General features: G+C 43.5%; 1 protein-coding gene and 1 long non-coding RNA gene across 3 annotated transcripts in view; one reads left to right on the top strand and one right to left on the bottom strand.

Annotated features, from left to right (window-relative positions):
• The window catches only part of LOC308619422, a 98586-nt gene extending 97948 nt beyond the window's left edge, over nucleotides 1–638 (bottom strand). Inside the window, exon 1 of the long non-coding RNA XR_014016175.1 lies at nucleotides 193–638. This is a non-coding gene — a long non-coding RNA (uncharacterized lncRNA). The remainder of the gene's footprint in view (nucleotides 1–192) is intronic.
• Nucleotides 1–17536, top strand: part of TJP2 (tight junction protein 2) — a 134346-nt gene that overhangs the window by 446 nt on the left and 116364 nt on the right. The window lies entirely within an intron of this gene.

Genomic DNA, 17536 nt, shown 5'->3' on the forward strand with positions numbered 1-17536 from the left:
GTGGATTCGGGCTGGACTTTATTGGGCATTGATTATTTCCCCTTTCTGGGGATGCTTAACTGACTTTTGCCTCCCCATACCCCCCTCCGGGATGACAGTCACGGGGTTTCTCTTGGGGACTCATCTGGAAGTGGGTTTGGGCGCGCAGTTGGGGCAGCTACAGGTGACTGGGAGCCACCTTCTTTTTCCTACCTGGCCTGGAGCCTTCCCCAAGGGATGGGAGCTGTTTCACTTTCTGTTGACCTTCTCTTGAACCAGATTCAAAGGGCCTCTGAGTTTCTGTTGGCGTAGTCAGCGTTTGCGGTATCTGGAGGGCGCAGGATCTGGTGCCTCGGATTTATGTGGGCCGAGGGAGGCGCTGGCTAGTTGAGAGCAGGTGGGCGCTGCCTGGGCTGCCGGCGGCGTCTCAGCCGCGGAGCCTGGAAAGTGCGCACACCTGAGAGCCCTGGAGATGCTTGTCAGCCCACGCAGCCCGGGAGCCGAAATCTGTGCTCCCAGCTCGGCGGAGTTTGGGGGAAGTTTTGGGGGTTTTTTTGTTTTTGTTTTTTTTCACTTTCTGACCCATTTGTAAGGAAGGGGCCGAGTTTGTCAACATCCTGGGTGTTGTCAGTCTTCAAGGGCTACATTGTGAGGTTCTTCTATAGGGAACTCAGTCAAAACTGAGTTGGACATCTTTATGTTGGATAAAGGCCACTGAATTCCAGGCATTCTTCGAGCTTGAGAAGGGTGTTTTCAAGACTGTTTTGAAGTCGGCTTGAGGGCTTTCTGCGAAACTGCCGCTGTCAATTATCGTTATCAGCTGCGGCTGCTTGCTAGTCCCGGAGGTGAGTGGGTTGTCTTAGAAGGCCTCCATTCAGTCAGGCCTTCTATCCAAGTTTCTCAGCGCAGTTTTACAAACTGTGGTTGTTAAGTCCTTAGCCAATTCTTCTGAAACACATGATCAACCCTCCGCGTTTCCCGGTGAGGGGACCTTGGTTTTAAAGGGTTAAGTTGATAGGGGACTGTCTTTACATCAAGCGCGCTGGGGCCTTGCGGCTTTGAGTGAGATTCACGGTCCAGCAACAGCGGTATCACCTGGGGGCCTGTTAAAAATACAGGACTTCAGACCTACCCAGAACTGCTCAATCAAGGTCCCCAGGGGACTCTGCATATTATGGCTTGAGAAGCACTGGCAGAGGGTTATGTTGGGGTGAAGTTTTTTGTCCAGTTTAAAGAAGTGATTTACATTTCCCTACATGTCCATCCAGTCCTACATTTGAACCTTCGTTTTGCCAGACCAGGACAAACACTACAGCTTTATGGGTCACAGCACCTCCACCGCAGGTGGCAGCCTCCTTAAGCCTGTGGGTTTTTTGTTTCTAGGTACTTTTATTCTTTCATCGTTATTATTGGGATAAAATACACACAACATAAAATTTGTCATTTTAACCATTTTTTTCTTTTTTTCCTGCCCCTCTAGGCGTCTTGTGGGATCTTATTTCCCCCACCAGGGATTGAACCCAGGCCCTCAGTAATAAAAGCGCAGAGTCCTAACCACTTTTTTTTTTTTTTTTTTTTTTGCGGTACGCGGGCCTCTCACTGTTGTGGCCTCTCCCGTTGCGGAGCACAGGCTCTGGACACGCAGGCTCAGCGTCCACGGTTCACGGGCCCAGCCGCTCCGCGGCATGTGGGATCCTCCTGGACCGGGGCACGAACCCGTGTCCCCTGCATCGGCAGGCGGACTCTCAACCACTGCACCACCAGGGAAGCCCTAACCACCATTTTTAAGAGTACAATTCAGTGGCGTTAAGTATGGTCACAGTGTTGTGCAACCATCACCACTATCCTTTTCCAGAACTTTTTCATCGTCCCAAACAGAAACTCTGTACCCATTAAAAGAATACCGTATTCCCAGCTCCTGAGCTTCCGGATACTGTTAATGACATTTTCTGTAGGGTACAGAAAAGGTTGAACAGGAATGTAAAGTAAAAGTAAAATCATCTTCTCAGAATATGAATAAACGTTTGGAAATTCCTGGGTCACTGGCCTGGTGGACTTGGCATTTTAATTCCAGATTCTTAAAGTGCATGTGCTTTCTTTTAATGGAGACAACCTGAAACTATGAGGGCTTCCTCTTTGGTTTGGTTGGAAAGGAATGGAACTACCCAGGGCTCAAACTGCACTAATTGAGTAGGTGCAGATGACTGATAAAATCTCTGTGCTTCTTTTAACTGGCTTTATTTTAGGGGTCGTGTTTACATTGAGTTTAGCATTTTGTTTTTGTTTTTTAGTACTGATCCAAACTCATTGTTGAAAGTAGTTGAAAGAAGCTTAAGAAAAAGTGTTGTTGCTTGCGTATATATAGGAGGAAGTCAGAAAGATTTGAAATAATTTTCTAAAAGACCCCAAACTATTGTGTTACTGCTTTAATGTTAAGTGAGTCTAATGGTCCAAGAACATTATTTCTGGTTGTAAAAATGTTTGTATAATTTAGAAAAGCTTTGTTGTTGTTGTTTCAATTGAAATATAGTTGATTTATAGTTGATTAATTTCAGGTGTACAGCAAAGTGATTCACTTACACACATATGTATATTCTTAAGATTCTTTCCCATTATAGGTTATTACGACATTGAATACAGTTCACTGTGCCATACAGTAGGTCTTTGTTGTTTATTTATTTTGTAGATAGTAGTGTGTATCTGTTAATCCCAAACTCCTAATTTATAGAAAGCTTTCTAATACTGAAAGTAATCGGCTTGCATCTGCTCAAAATTATCCAGGTTGTGGTTTGAGGACATGCTTTTCAGTGAGAACAGAAATGTGAATTGGCAAGCTAATAAAAATGGTTTCATTCATGATCTAACAAAGGCATTGTTATAGATCAAGAATGTGGTTCAGAATACGTAAATGATCAGAGATATTGGGAAGATTTAATAAGTAGCTGAATAGTGGCAGATCCTTAAAATTCTTCCCAAATTCTTTTTTCTCTAAGACCCTTGACTTTTCTTGTCTTAAGACTTTCATTAGAATGAGGCTATCACCTTGTAGGAAGGAACTTAGAGCTCCCTTTGATTAAAAAGTCCCTTTGAAATGATGAATGAAGATAATTCAGATAGGCAAGATTTGGCAGAAAATTCTCCTTTTTCAGGAGATTCTTGCAGTCACAGAATTTCAGAATGTTATTATTTTTTAATTATGGTAAGGCAAAGAGAAAATGTTTCCCCTCCTCCACTATGTTCTCTTGGAAATAGCAATATAGTTCAGTGTTTTATTTGGTGAACAAATGCTATTTTGTAGTCCACACAGGAGAAAAAATTCCTAGAAAGTGTTCGGTGAATGGATTTATCAGTAATTCAGTGATGCCTGGAGAATCACTTGGGGAGTTTAGTAAAAATGGAACCTCTCCAACTACTCCAGACCTCTGAGACTCCCTGCATTGGAATCTGTAGGTTTAATAACACCTTGGGTGATTCCAATATATAATTAGGTTTGGGAGTCACACACACATGCAAACTAAGATTGAGAAATTAATCTGAAAGTACAAGAGAACACAATTTTATATTAAACATGAAATAAAATTAATGATGAATTCTTCTTTAAAATTAGGTAGTCATTGTTTCAGTTTGGCAACTTGAATAAACACTTTTTGATGTTGGTCTTCATTCTTGAGATCTGAGGTTCAGAATCCTGAATGTCCAGAAAAACCCACTGGTCTCCCTAAGGTATCAAGGTATTAGATTATTTGATCCAGCATCAATGAACTTTTGTCGAGTGCCCATTTTGAATTGGGCATTTTCATATATATTCTCAATAAATCTTTACAATGACTTTGAGAGAGGTGTTTCTTTTTTTTATAATATTACAGATGAGAAGACTGAAGCCAACCTGGGTCTTCCTACTCTAGGATATGGTCCTTTTCATGGTCCTTCCACGTAGAATTATAAATCCCTGCCTACTAACTCCCTTTCACCTCCAAGAAACTATGTATTCATTAATTCTTTTTTTAAAAAAATAAATTTATTTATTTATTTATGGCTGTGTTGGGTCCTCAGTGTTGTGCGCGGGCTTCTCATTGTGGCTTCTCTTGTTGCGGAGCCCCGGGCTCTAGGCGTGCAGGCTCAGTAGTTGTGGTACATGGGCTTAATTGCTCCGTGGCATGTGGGAATCTTCCCAGACCAGGGATTGAACCCGTGTTACCTGCATTGGCATGCGGATTCTTAACCACTGCGCCACCAGGGAAGCCCTCATTAATTCTTCATTCAAATCTTTTGGAACATCAGGTACTAGCTGCTCTAGGCTTTGAAGCAAATAAAAAATGAGCCCAAACTGAAATAAATTCCAAAAGAGCAAAGGAGTCAACAGCAAAGTGTTCTTTCCATGGTACCACAAGACCTCTGATGAGTGATCAATTAGACTATACGTGTCTTGAACGTAGCATTAGCATAGCTAGTCCAGCTCCCAGGAAAAGCAAGTCTTGGGCATTCTCCTTACTGACACCGGTCAGCAGTACCATCTCTGCATATCAACCTGATGGTATTTACGAGGCACCCCAAGATGTTACACAGTGTGGAAGAAAGGGCACAGAATTCAGGTGTAAAAGAACTGATATTTACCCTGACCAGCTGACTGAGAGGGGATAAACCTCATAAACTCGGAGCCACCGTGTCCCTAAATGTAAAATTAGGGAAATAATTACCTCCCTCTAAGATTATAGTAAGGACTCAAAAAGACCTTTTTTATAAAAATGCTTCTGTAAACTGTAAAATAATAAAAATGTCTTACCTTCATTTGGGAGAAATTTACAATGCAAAGGAGACAGAAGAAGCCACACATCTGAGGTACCTCACACATTTTACTTAACTGAGTTTGTTTGTAATTCTCTTCTAGCTTCTAGGCCGTTCTTTAAAAAACAGTTTTATTGAGATGTAATTCACGTGCCATACAATTCACCTATAAAGTGTGCAATTCATTGATTTTGAGTATATTCACAGAGTTGTGCAACCATCACCAGAATCAATTTCAGGACCTTTTTGTTGCCCTAAAAAGAACACCACCCCTTCATGAAGCCCTTATGCCCCTTAGCTGGCACTGTCTAATCCCCTACTTCCCCCACCTTAAGCAACCACTAATCTACTTTCTGTCTATAGATTTGCCTATTCTGGATATTTGATATAAATGGAATTATACAATATGTGGTCCTGTATTTCTGGCTTCTTTCATTTAGCATAATGTTTTCAAGGTTTATCTACATTGCAGCATGTTTCAGAGCTTTCTTTTTATTGCCAAACAGTGTTCCATTGTGTTTATCACATTTTGTTTATCCGTTCATCTGTTGAGGGACATTTGGGTTGTTTCTACTTTTTGCCTGTTATGAATAATACTGCTGTGAACATTCATGTTTTTATGTGGACATATGTTTTCATTTCTTTGGGGTACATACCTACAAGTGAAAAACATATCTAACTCTATATTTAACATTTTCAGGAACTGCCAGACTTTTCCAGAGTAGGTGCACCAGTTTACTGTCTCAGCAGCCATGTGTGAGAGTTTCAATTTCTCCACATCCTCATCAGTCTTTTTATTTTAGCCATCCTAGTTAGTGTGAAGTAGTTTTTTGTTTTTTGTTTTGTTTTGGTGTGAAGTAGTTTAACTTCACACTCCTCTGATGCCTTACGATGTTAAACATTTTTTCATGAGCTTATTTATTAAGCCATTCTTTCCTGACCTTTTTTTAAATCCCCTTCTAGGGGAACACTAGATAGAGGAAGAGGAAAATCAATTTTGAATAAATTCCCTAGTTTCAATGGTTTAGAAAAATACTAAAAATGTAAACGGAGCCCTTTGCTCTTTTAAAATTTATTTTGGTTTTGGCTCATCTTTTTATTTGCCTTGGGGCCTAGTACATGTAGTACCTGATGTTCCAAAGGATTTGAGTGAAGAATTAATATGTAGATTCTTGGAGGTGATGGGGAGTAAGTAGGCAGGGACTTACTATTGTATACGCTGATTTAATGCCCACTAAAAAATCATGCACCTCTCAAATGTTAATACACCAAAAAATATGCTTATGCTGATGGTGGACATTTTATTATTTGTTTGTTTGACTGCACAGGGTCTTAGTTGTGGCACACGGGATCTTCATTGCTCCGTGCGGGATCTTTTAGTTGTGGCATGTGAACACTTAGTTGCGGCATGTGGGACCTAGTTCCCTGACCAGGGATCGAACCCGGGTCCCCTGCATTGGGAGTGCAGAGTCTTAGCCACCTGACCACGAGGGAAGTCCTGATGGTGGATAGTTTAAACACTTGAACGAAAATATTGTTTGATATTTTGTTGGTTAACATCTGTCCATTCTACTTATTAAAATATGTAAGAATATACAAATCATATTAATAAATTGTTGATATTTTTTATTAGGGTACTCTTGATTTTATTTTCAAGTACTCCCAACAGGAGGGTAGGCTGATGGACATTTTGGTGTGAGTTTGTACATTTTTGTTCTTTCCCAAGCTGCATGGCAGTGTTTTTTCTCTATAGCCGTATGGAGAATCATCTTCATGTCCTACAGTTACAAATCCATCCTGAATTTTTAAAATACCTGTTGGCATTTTAGAGGCCCACTCTATTGAACTTGGGTTGTGCTGTTTGGATCTTGTATTACTGGCAAATGTAGGGAGCAGTAAGAGAAACAGGGAAATCATCTGGATTTAGAAAACGAAAATTACTTCCATTTGAAAATTAAGACAGCCTTAGAATAAGCAAATGGAAGTGTGTGGTTCAGTGGTCCTAACACATTGGGCTGTGTCTGAATCACCTAGAAGCTTGTTAAGACACACATTACTGACCCCCTGAGTTTGGTTTCTGAGTCAGTCAGTCTGGGGTGGGGGCCCGAGAAACTGCATCTCTAGCAAGTACCCAGGTGATGCTGATGCTGCTGGTCTGGGGGCCTCACTTAGAGAACCAGTGGATTGGAGGCATTTGGAAGTGTAGGACCGGGGAGCAAGAGTGAGGGAGGGGACGAGGCTAGAGGTGAGCTCACGTGTCCTGTGTATACAGGAGCTTAGTAGAGCTGAGGAAGTAGATATGACCCAGGCTGGGCTGGGAACTGGGACACAGGGATTCTGTGGGGAGGGGTGGCTGGAAGAGAAGCCTCTGAGATGGGGGAGAGATGGGGAGAGAGTTCTGAGGAGACAAAGGCCAGTGAGGCCCCCCAGCTCCATGTAAACAGGCGACTGAGGACACGCCTTTTCACCACTTCTAGGAAGGCCAGCGTTACCAGGTAGTGGGATGGGCTGCTTGGGCACAGGGCCAAGTGTGGACTTGCCTTCATAAGATAAGGGGTCCCTTTAGTCCTTCAGGCCACAGTCCTGGAGTCGTGACTGGCCCTCTCCCTCTTGCCTGTTTACCATGAATCATAGTCAACCTAGAACCCGAGGAGCTTTGTAAGCCAGAGCAGGAGTCCTTTGTGCAAGTAGTGGCCATCGAGTTTTAGTTTTCTTCCTTTCACACCTTTGCCTGCTCAGCTTAATGGCTTAAAAAATCTGTGCTACCAGGTGTCTAGTCTCCTTAGCATAACTTGGCATAAGCCTATTCTGAGGGTGGGTGCTGACCGTCCATGCTGTGAAGGTCAGAAGGTTTGCTACAGAAAGGAAATCCAGGAAGGGCAGTGGCCCACTGCTATTGGGTCCTGTGAAGTTGAGCTGTGTCCCACCCTCCCTGCAGTTTCACAGACATGAGACAAACATCTCCTAATTTTATTTCACATTTTTCTGAAAGGAATCCTCATCGTACCTGAGGATAGAAAGCACTTCTCTTGGGCTTTGGAACAAGGCCCAAACCTGCCCTGCAGTGTTCTGTGTTACCATCTGGGGGCACCTGCCGTCAGCAGAGGGAGAGGGTTTAGTATCAGTGGGTGTTATCCGTGCCGGGCTCTGCCTGTGACTTGCTGCTGAGCTCAGGAGCTGAGTAGCCACCGCCTACTTTAGACTCACCTTTGTGTCCTCCATCCCACTCAGCCAGTTGCACAATTCTACATGCCTGTGGGCCCAGGGTGTGCAATTCCTCTGGTAATGGTCAGAACTGGACAGGAAGTATTTCTCAGTCCTGCTTCTGGGAGAGATTGTGTCTCAGGACACTTAAGGTCACCTCCAGTTTCAGTGATTCACTAGGAACACTTAAGGTCACCTCCAGTTTCAATGATTCACTAGGAAGACTCACAGGCTTAGCATACAGTCATAGCCACCTCTATGATTGCAGTGAAAGAGCACAAAGCAGAGCCAGCAAATGGCAAACGTACACGATCAAAATCTGAGAAAACCAGGTGCAAGCTTCCAAGTATCTTCTCCCAGTAGAGTTACGCAGGACATGCTTAATTCCAATAGACCACGTGTGTGAAATGTTGCCAGCCAGGGAAGTTCATTAAAGACTCAGTACCCAGGGTATTTTTTCTGGGGACTTATTATGTTGGCATCCTCTGCAAAGCATGTACCAAAAGTTCAGACTCCCAGAAGGAAAGCAGATGTTTAGCCTAAACCGCATTATTTGTGTAAATAGTTGAGGGACAGTGAACAACTCTAATCAGTCCTGAGAATGGTGGAAGATTCCTCAAATCCAAGCTCCCTGACATGCCTGTGTCAGGTCTGGCACTATACTGGCAAATTTAAAAATTTTATCTTATGCATGTGTGTGTGTGTGTGTGTGTGTGTGTGTGTGTGTGTGTTATGTAATTCATATATATGTATATGATTTTTTGTATAATTACTTTAGACAGTATTTTATCCCCATTTTGCCAATGAGTAAAGTGAAGTTATAAGACACTGATAATGATAGCTAAATCAGGCTGAATTTGACTCTCTGGTCAATATTTTCTAGCCCCCCATTCAAGGGCCAGTCTTGTAAGCAGGCCTCTCAAAGGATGTTAACGCTTTTGTGCACAGATGGGGGTGAGGATGGAAAGCAAGGACGGTGGCAGAAGCTCTTGCACTTGGAGGAGGGGTCCGTCCATGCAGCTTCAGAGGCTGGTTCTGTAGGAGTTTTTCTCCCTTTGACCAAAGCGGCAGAGGGTGGAAGTGAACTTGGGTTTTGCACTCAGATCTTGGCTTTAGGATGATAATGGGGACTCCTTCACTTCAGGGACAGAGAAGGGTGAGAGGGCACATTGGCAAAGAGTTCAAAGCCCTGTTCATTCATGTGTTCATTCATTCTCAGCATGCCCCATTGATGCCATACTCTGCCAGGCCCTGTGGCAGCTGCTAGGGGTACAAAGTCTCTGCTGTCATGGGATCCTAGAGGGAGACCAATCAGTAAAGGGGCAATTCCATTTCATTATGATGGGGACATACCAAGGGCCCCAGGGCACCTACCCAGGCTTAGTGGGTGTCAGAAAGTATGAATTTTGTAATCAGACCAACCTGGGTAGGAATCCCACCTCCACTACTTCTTACCAGTGTGGCCCCGGGAAAGTTAACCTACGCATTTGGTGCCTGAGTTTCTTCATCTGAGAACAGGGAGAATTTCCATCCACCTCTTAAGGTCCTTGTGAGAATTAAACAAGGTAATGCCTGTGGGGAGGCTTATCTCGGTGGCTGGCACAGAGGACATGTTCACCATGTAATGGTTCAGCCACATCTAGGCAAGGGGAAGGGTGTGTTAGCAGGAGGGGGTGGCATCTGCCCTACCTGCTGTGTGCAGAGCCTAAGGTCAGAAGGCATCCCTAGCCCTGAGCTCACAGGTGCACCACAGGCTTCCTTCCTGCCAGCTCATCCTACTAACCGATCTGAGAACATTCTTCACTGTTTTGCTTTTCTGGCTCTTGGGGATATTTTTCCCTCTGCCTGGGATGCCTCAGCTCCTTTTGTCCGCCTCAGGAATGCCTACTCATATTATTAAGACCTAACTCAAGTACATTTTCTGTGAAGACTTTCCCAAGCCAAGTCCCTTGGACAGGGTTGTCCCCTCTCTCCTTTGTCCCATCCCTGTTCCATGGTCACTTGCCTCCCTACTGCAGCGTGCTGGGTTGCAGTTACTTGTTGCTCCATTCGACTGGATGGCTCTGGAGGGCGAGGACAGTTTCGTATTACTTGTATGTACATCCATCAGAGTGTTGGATAGGGAGCAGCTCAGTGGTTGTCCCAGGAGTGAATGAATGAATGGAGTATCGGGTTGGACTTAGGAAACCCAACAGGAAATGGATACAATGTCAGCCAAATAGGTATCTGCCTTCACAGCAGAGCTTACAGTCTAGTGGGGGAGATAGTACACAGGTATAATTAGAGAAGCGACACAAGGGAAACAGAGTCTGGCCCAGCAGCAGGTGCGAGGGGAGCGGGAACAGAGAGAAAGGGGCGGTCCAAATGTTGATGCCCTGGGCAGTGTGAGGTTATCTTCTGGATATCTTCTGGAGCGTGGGTGGCGTTGGAGGCCGGAAGGACTGGTCAGCAGGGAGCCACCCCAGGAGAGCCAAGAGTCCTCCCGATGGGGATGGAGAGGAGGATCAAAGGATACCAGCACCTCAGCTGCCAAAGGACAGGAGATCTAAGTGGACAGTTGGAAGGTTGAAGTAGTCCACTTGGGAGCATGGAAAACTGGGGTTGAGGAACGCAGGGTTGATTGAGGAAGTGGCACCCGGTGAGCTGAACAACCTGTGGGCTGGATTTCCAACCTTATTCTGCTCAGGCTTCCATAACAAATTACTGCAGCCTCGGGGGCTTAAACAATAGACATTTATTTCTCACATTTCTGGCAGCTGGAAGTCCGAGATCGGGGTGCCAGCATGGTCCGGTTCTGGGTGAGGGTTGTCTTCCTAGCTTGAAAAAGGCAACCTTCTCACTGTGTGCTCACATGGCCTTTCTTAAGTGCATGTGTGTGGAGAGAGAGCCATCTCTTTCCATCTACTTATGAGGGCGCTTATCCCATCATGAGGATCCTACCTTCATGACGTAACCTAAGCCTAATTTACCTCCCAACACCCCACCTCCGATTACCATCATGCTAGGGATTAGGGCTTCGATTGATGCATTTGGGGAGGACAGAAACATTTAGTCCATCATAACCTGGACCAATAAATATTTGCTGAGTAAATAATAATCATGGCTAGCACTTAGATAGCACCTCAGATGGTTAAGGCCCCAAGTGTATTGCATATACTTATTCAATTTAACTTTCACACAACTTTAATAGGTAGGTGCCATTTTTATCCCCTATATACAGATGAGGAATCTGAGGCCCTGGAGAGGTATAGAGGCTTGACCGGGTCACACAGCTCATTAAATGTGAAGCTGGGATTCAAACCCAGGCAGTCTGGTTCTAGAGAGCAGGGTTTTAACCATTATACCCTATTGCCTCTTAGGAAGTAAACCCTAATATTATTGGGTATCTATCATACGCTGATTCCTGAGAGAGGAGAGATGCTGCAGATACAAGGTTGAGTACGACATCAGATCTACCTTCTAGGCCATCATAGAATGCTGAGAGAGACAGAGCTGTGATTTTTGAAGTCAACTGAAATATACTGAGGCCAACAAGGAACTTTGTTTCACCTTTCTTTTGTAACTGTGGTACATAGAACCATTGGCAGAGGCAAGTGTTTTGCTATTTCAGATGTATCTGGTAGCTGAAGTGCTCACAAAATTATATATATTGTTTAGGGAATAGTGGGCTGACTCATCAAATTAAAACTGACTATTTTTACTAGAGTTTCTAAAGTACTGATAATAATTAAATGATGATAACACATATCCTAAAATTTATAATACTATCAAGATACAATTTGAGAAAAAGTAGAACCACTTATATGAAAAAGTTTTTTTAACTAAAAATAAATATAGATAATTTAGAAATATTTTACAGGAAAATTTAAAACAAAATGACTTTAAAAACCTTGTGGTGTTTCAGGATCTTGACCATTAGGGAAGCTCATGTATATGTGGAAGCTCAGTAAACCCAGGAGGTAACTAACTCACTTTTATTGTCTGGATGGGGGTGTGCAGGGGAAAATCCAGCCCATGAGGAGGAGGAGGACAGTGACCCCTAGGTGGGAAGCCAGCTTGGTGATGGTTGTGGAGAAGCAGAGCTTCCTGGAGAAGGAGAAGGAAGGGGATGTCTTCTTGCCACAAACTCCACATTTGGATCCACTGGAAATAGCAGATTTGGGAAAGGGGAGGTGAGGGAAGAGGAAAGGCTGCAGCCAAGAGGGGGTTAGAGGGTAGGGGTGAGATATCCTTCTGTCTCAGAGGAAGCAGCACTTCTGCTAGGGATCAGGAAGCAGATGTTCTGTCTGAATCCTCAGTTGCATGGAGGTCCACTCAAGAAGGCACTAGAACAAAGTAGGAAAGAGTCAGACCTGGGCTTGAATATCGACTCTGCCACATAGGAGCCGTGTGATCTAGGGCAGGTTTCTCAACTCTAAGCCTTAGTTTTCTCTTTGTAAGAGGGAGTCAATAATATGGGCTTCTCCCTGAATTGCTGTGGTTCAAGTTTCATGGTTCTTACGGTTATTTTTTTGTCTTAAGTCTGCACCCTTCTGTCTTGAGGGGAGGGGGTTTTGTCTAGCCTCGCACACTCAGCCAATGATCATAAGCTCCTTTTGAAGGAATAGAATTTGGCTTGAGAAGAACACGGGGTCACTGCAGCTTTTCTTCAAGGTCTCCAGCACCTCACCGTCACAGCTCAGCCTGTTGTTTGCTTCAGACCTTTCCTCCTCTGGCTCTGCCTCAACAGGCAATATCCCAACAGGCTGCATTTCTTTCTTGTGAAGGAGTCACATCATCTCCTTTCCTCTCTGCTGAAGTTTTGGGGCTGCACTTTCACTCGAGGCTTGTTCAATCTGACATCAATAAGATGACCTGTTGAGTCTGCTTTTCTGTTCTCTTCTTCTGCAACATTGGTGTAAATAGATTTTTCTCTCCATCTTGGGTGGTGAGATGCATGCTTGGTTTTGGAACATTAGTCAGTTTCCTCCTGGATCTTCATGCCCGGTCATCAGCATTATTGCCATCCCCTGATTCCAATTTATTACCCTGTTCTCTTCTCCAAGAGAAGCTAATTTTTTTAAAAATTTTTATCGAGATATAGTTGATTTACAATATTGTGTTATTTATATATACATGTATGTATGTATATATACTTTTAAAGATTCTTTTCCATTATAGGTTATTATAAGGTACTGAGTATAGTTCCCTGTGCTATACAGTAGGTCCTTGTTTTTTATCTATTTTATGTACTTTATGGTAGTGTAAATATGTTAATCCCAAACTCCTAATTTATCCCTCTCCTCCCCCCACTCCCACTTCCCCTTTGGTAACCATAAGTTTGTTTTCTGTGTCTGTGAGGGGAAGCTGATCTTGAGTCATCAGTCCCACCAGACACTTGATCTAACTTCCCACACAAGCCCTAGAGTGCCGTCTGGAGACCCCAGGTCTTTCTCAGTTGCTCGTAATAGTTTTATATGGGATTTAACTTCTTCCTCTTTTATTTTATTGGATTCAGCTTCCAGAGAACAGATCCTTCTCACAGTATCAGACATTGGCTCATCTTGAACATGACGCATTTTCTTTTCCCAACTGATTTGCTATAAAGCATATATGCTGGATCAAATCACAGGCTGGACATGTCCAGGCAACTCGCTTCTTCTGGGCTTTTATCTTTTTCATCTCACTTGATGAGGGCTTTCCTTTTTTTTTTTTTTTTTCCCAAGTTTAGGTAGCATTATGGATTGAATTGTATCCCCCTCACCCAAATTCATATGTTGAAGTCCTAACCCCAGTACTTCAGAATGTGACCTTAGTTGGAGATAAGGTCTTAACAGAAGTAATCAAATAAAAAAACTGAGTTCATTAGGGTGGGCCCTAATCTGGTATCACTTGTGTCCTTATAAGAAGAGGAAATTTGGACACAGACACGTCCAGAGTGAAGATGATGTAAAGACATAGGGAGAAGGTGGCCATCTATAAGCCAAGTAGAGAGCCCTGCCTCATGGGCCTCAGAACTTTGATCTTGGACTTCCAGCCTCCAGAACTGTGAGATAATAGATTTCTGTTATTTATGGCACCAGTCTGTGGTACTTTGTTACGTCAGCCCTCGCAAACTAATACAGTCAGAATAAGAAATTCTGCCTGGAACCAAGAGAGATGTTAACACAGCAGCTGTCATGCACACTCCACCATCTCCCACTGATGTCCCAGGAGAGCGAGACAGGGGCTCACATCATCAGGTTCTTCTGCCTTGAACTCTGAAGTGTCTCCTGGGTTTGCCAAAAGTACAGTTTTGGGGCAGGATGAGGCTCCTCAGGGGGGGCCCGCACTGAGGCTCTGTGGCCAGCTCGGCCACAACACTGTGATCACTAAACAGGCTCTGCCTGGAACCAAACCTGTGTCTGACACCCAGGCAGACCACCGCTGGGGTGGATTGGGGCGGAAGCCAAACCCACCAACACTGCCCCAGACTCCTTCTTAACCTTTAATTAATCTTCTCCTTCCATGGCCCAGAGGACCCACCCTATCCTCTGAACATTCCTAAACACATAATTTAAATTCATTGTGGTTCCACTATTTTTTTCTTTTTAAAAACTAATTAATTTATTTATTTTTGGCTGCATTGGGTCTTCGTTGCTGCGCACGGGCTTTCTCTAGTTGTAGCGAGTGGGGCTTACTCTTCATTGCGGTGAGCAGGCTTCTCACTGTGGTGGCTGCAGAGCATGGGCTGTAGGCCTGCAGGCTTCAGTAGTTGTGGCTTGCAGGCTCTAGAATGCAGCCTCAGTAGTTGTGGCGCACAGGCTTAGTTGCTCTGCGGCGGCATGTGGGATCTTCCCGTACCAGGGCTCGAACCCGCATCTCCTGCATTGGCAGGCGGATTCGTAACTACAGCACCACCAGGGAAGCCCTGTGGTTCCACTGTTGAGAGATTAAACAGAAAGTATTTGAGAGAGAGCAGAAGTAACCTAGCCAAGTTTAGGTGGTTCAACCAAGAAGAGCTTTCTGGAAAAAATGAAGATATAACTAATTAGCAAGTAAAAGAAAATAACACACACACATGACATATATTTTATGCTGGACATTACATGTGCTAAGTGCTTTACAGTTAAAAACTGATTTAGTTTTTTTTTTAAATTTTCCCTGTTTCTTTCTTTTTTTCCCCCTCCAGTTTTATTGAGATATAATTGACATACAGCACTGTATAAGTTTAATGTATACAGCATAATGATTTGACTTACATACATCATGAAATGATTATCACAAGTTTAATGAACATCTGTCATTTCATACAGATACAAAATTAAAGAAATAGAAAAAAAACTTTTGTGATGAGCGCTTTTAGAATATACTCTCTTAACGACTTTCACATGCAACATACAGCAGTGTTAATTATATTTATCATGTTGTACGTTACATCCCTAGTACTTGTTTATCTTATAACTGGAAGTTTGACCTTTTGACCACCTTCATCCATTTCCCCCTCCCTCTACCCCCACCTCTGGTAACCACATATCTGATTTCTTTTCCTATGAGTTTGTTTGGTTTTTTGTTTTTGAAGTATAACTGACCTACAGTGCTATGCTAGCTCCTGGTATACAACATAGTGATTTGGTATTTCTGTACATTTCAAACTGATTACCACAGTATGTCTAATTATGATATGTCACCATACAAAGATATTACACAGTTATTAACTATGTTCCCCATACTGTACATTTCATACCCATGACTCATGTATTTTGCAACCTAAAGTATGTGCCTCTGATTTAGTTTTTAAAACAGCCCTATGAGGTCAGGGTTATTATTAGCCTCACTTTACAGATGATGAAATTGAGGCAAAGAAACATTAAGTGACTTATCTAAGGTCACACAGCTAGTTAGTGGTAGAGCTGGACTTCAGTCCTGGGCAGTGTCATGCCACAGTTCATGCTAAGGAGGTTGGGGGTGGGTGTCGGCAGGTGGGATGTGGGATTATGTGAACTACTTCTCTCTAGCCACTGGCCACAGATTGCTGGATCTCAACACTTCACACCTTGTGTAGTCCCTACCAAGTTCCAGAGACTCTGTCCCTTTCTGAAAGTTGCAGAGCAGAGGTGACTGATATCCCCTAACCCAGTGAATGGCCAAGCCCTTCGTGACTTAAACCAGCTCCTGTAAGTGTTCTCACTGCTGTGCACTGCCACTGCTCAGCTGCTCCCAGGCAAGAGAACTGCCCAAATCCTACGACTCTAGGTTCAGCGTAGAAATGTAACATGAACACAGTTCCTACTGACAGTAAGAAAGAGTGAATTTCCCTCACATAAGGAGTTGAAAGTTTTTTATTTCTTAGGAATGAGGGTACTTATAGAATTACTATGTATTCAAGTTATTTGGGAGGTACAGTCAAGTGATTTTAATTTTGGCTTTTAATTATTCAGTAGCAGAGATTAAAAATTTGTGAAATATGGTAAGGGAGAACTTGCCCAGTTGGTGAGTACCACCTGAGCTGGGCCCCTTTCCTCTGCTCCCTATAGCAGGCCCGGAGACCCTACTTTCTCTTTTTGATGGTTTCCATCATTCACTTCAGCCCCTAGGTTCCTGTACCCTTCAGTCAGTCTCCCTATTTTCCCCACAAAATCACTCATCCTTGGGCTTTTCTGTAGCTGCAGGGGAGGGTCAGAAGTTGGTAAGTACTCCTTGTGCTTGCCTGCAAAGAAATGAGGATTAAGGAAGGTTTCTTACAGAGGTATTAGGAATGGAAAAAGAAGGACAGATGGGAGAGATGGAAGGAAGGGAGGGAGATGATATCCACTGACTACAAATACATCATCTCATTTATTATTTAAAGCCACCTCTGCACTGTGGTCTTCTTGCAGCTTTACAGATAAAGTTCAGAAGGGTCAAGTAACTTGTTCAAGGTCACATGGTATTAAACAGCAGAGGTGGGATTCAAATCAAGTCTTCCCATTTAAACTCAGCTCTCTTTCCCTGTGTCACGGGTTTGGTATGACTGGGCACCCCAGGAATGGGCGAGGATGTCTTCAAGATCTCATGCCAGGAGAGCCAGGAGGAGGATGCTAGAAACAGGAAAAGGCAAGAAGCAACTGCTGCTGGGGGCTGGGCAGTGGGTTCCTTCAGGTAGATATTGGGTTGGGTGGGAGGACAGGGTTGAAAGGACAGATTTGGTGACATCCAGTTGAAGGTAATAGTATAAACCCAGTAGTGAGTGCATTTTGAGACTGGCTATGAAGAGAGAAGACTAGTATGAGGTGACCGGGGGTTGGCGGTGGGGAGAAATGGGGTGTGTGTTAAATCTAGGAGATCCGCAACTAATCTTGAACTCTTTGTAATTCTCTTACACCATGTAGTCTTTTTCTTACAGTGCTCTAGTGGCTCATCTGAGTAGCAAACATGTAAAGGTGTATTCTATATGTAGCTACTGGGGGCGGGGTGTGGGGATGAAATTATGCCTAAAGTCATATAATTTATCTTATGTGCAGTGGAGTTTAAAAAAAAAACAAACAAAACTGTTTCCCTGACTCTTCCACTTTTAGTTAAGGCTTTTTTTAACTCCCTGAAAAGCAGACCACACCCTGTATAACAGCCT

Source organism: Mesoplodon bidens, assembly GCF_964165515.1.
Source record: "Mesoplodon bidens genome assembly, chromosome: 6".
Lineage (NCBI taxonomy): Eukaryota > Metazoa > Chordata > Mammalia > Artiodactyla > Ziphiidae > Mesoplodon > Mesoplodon bidens.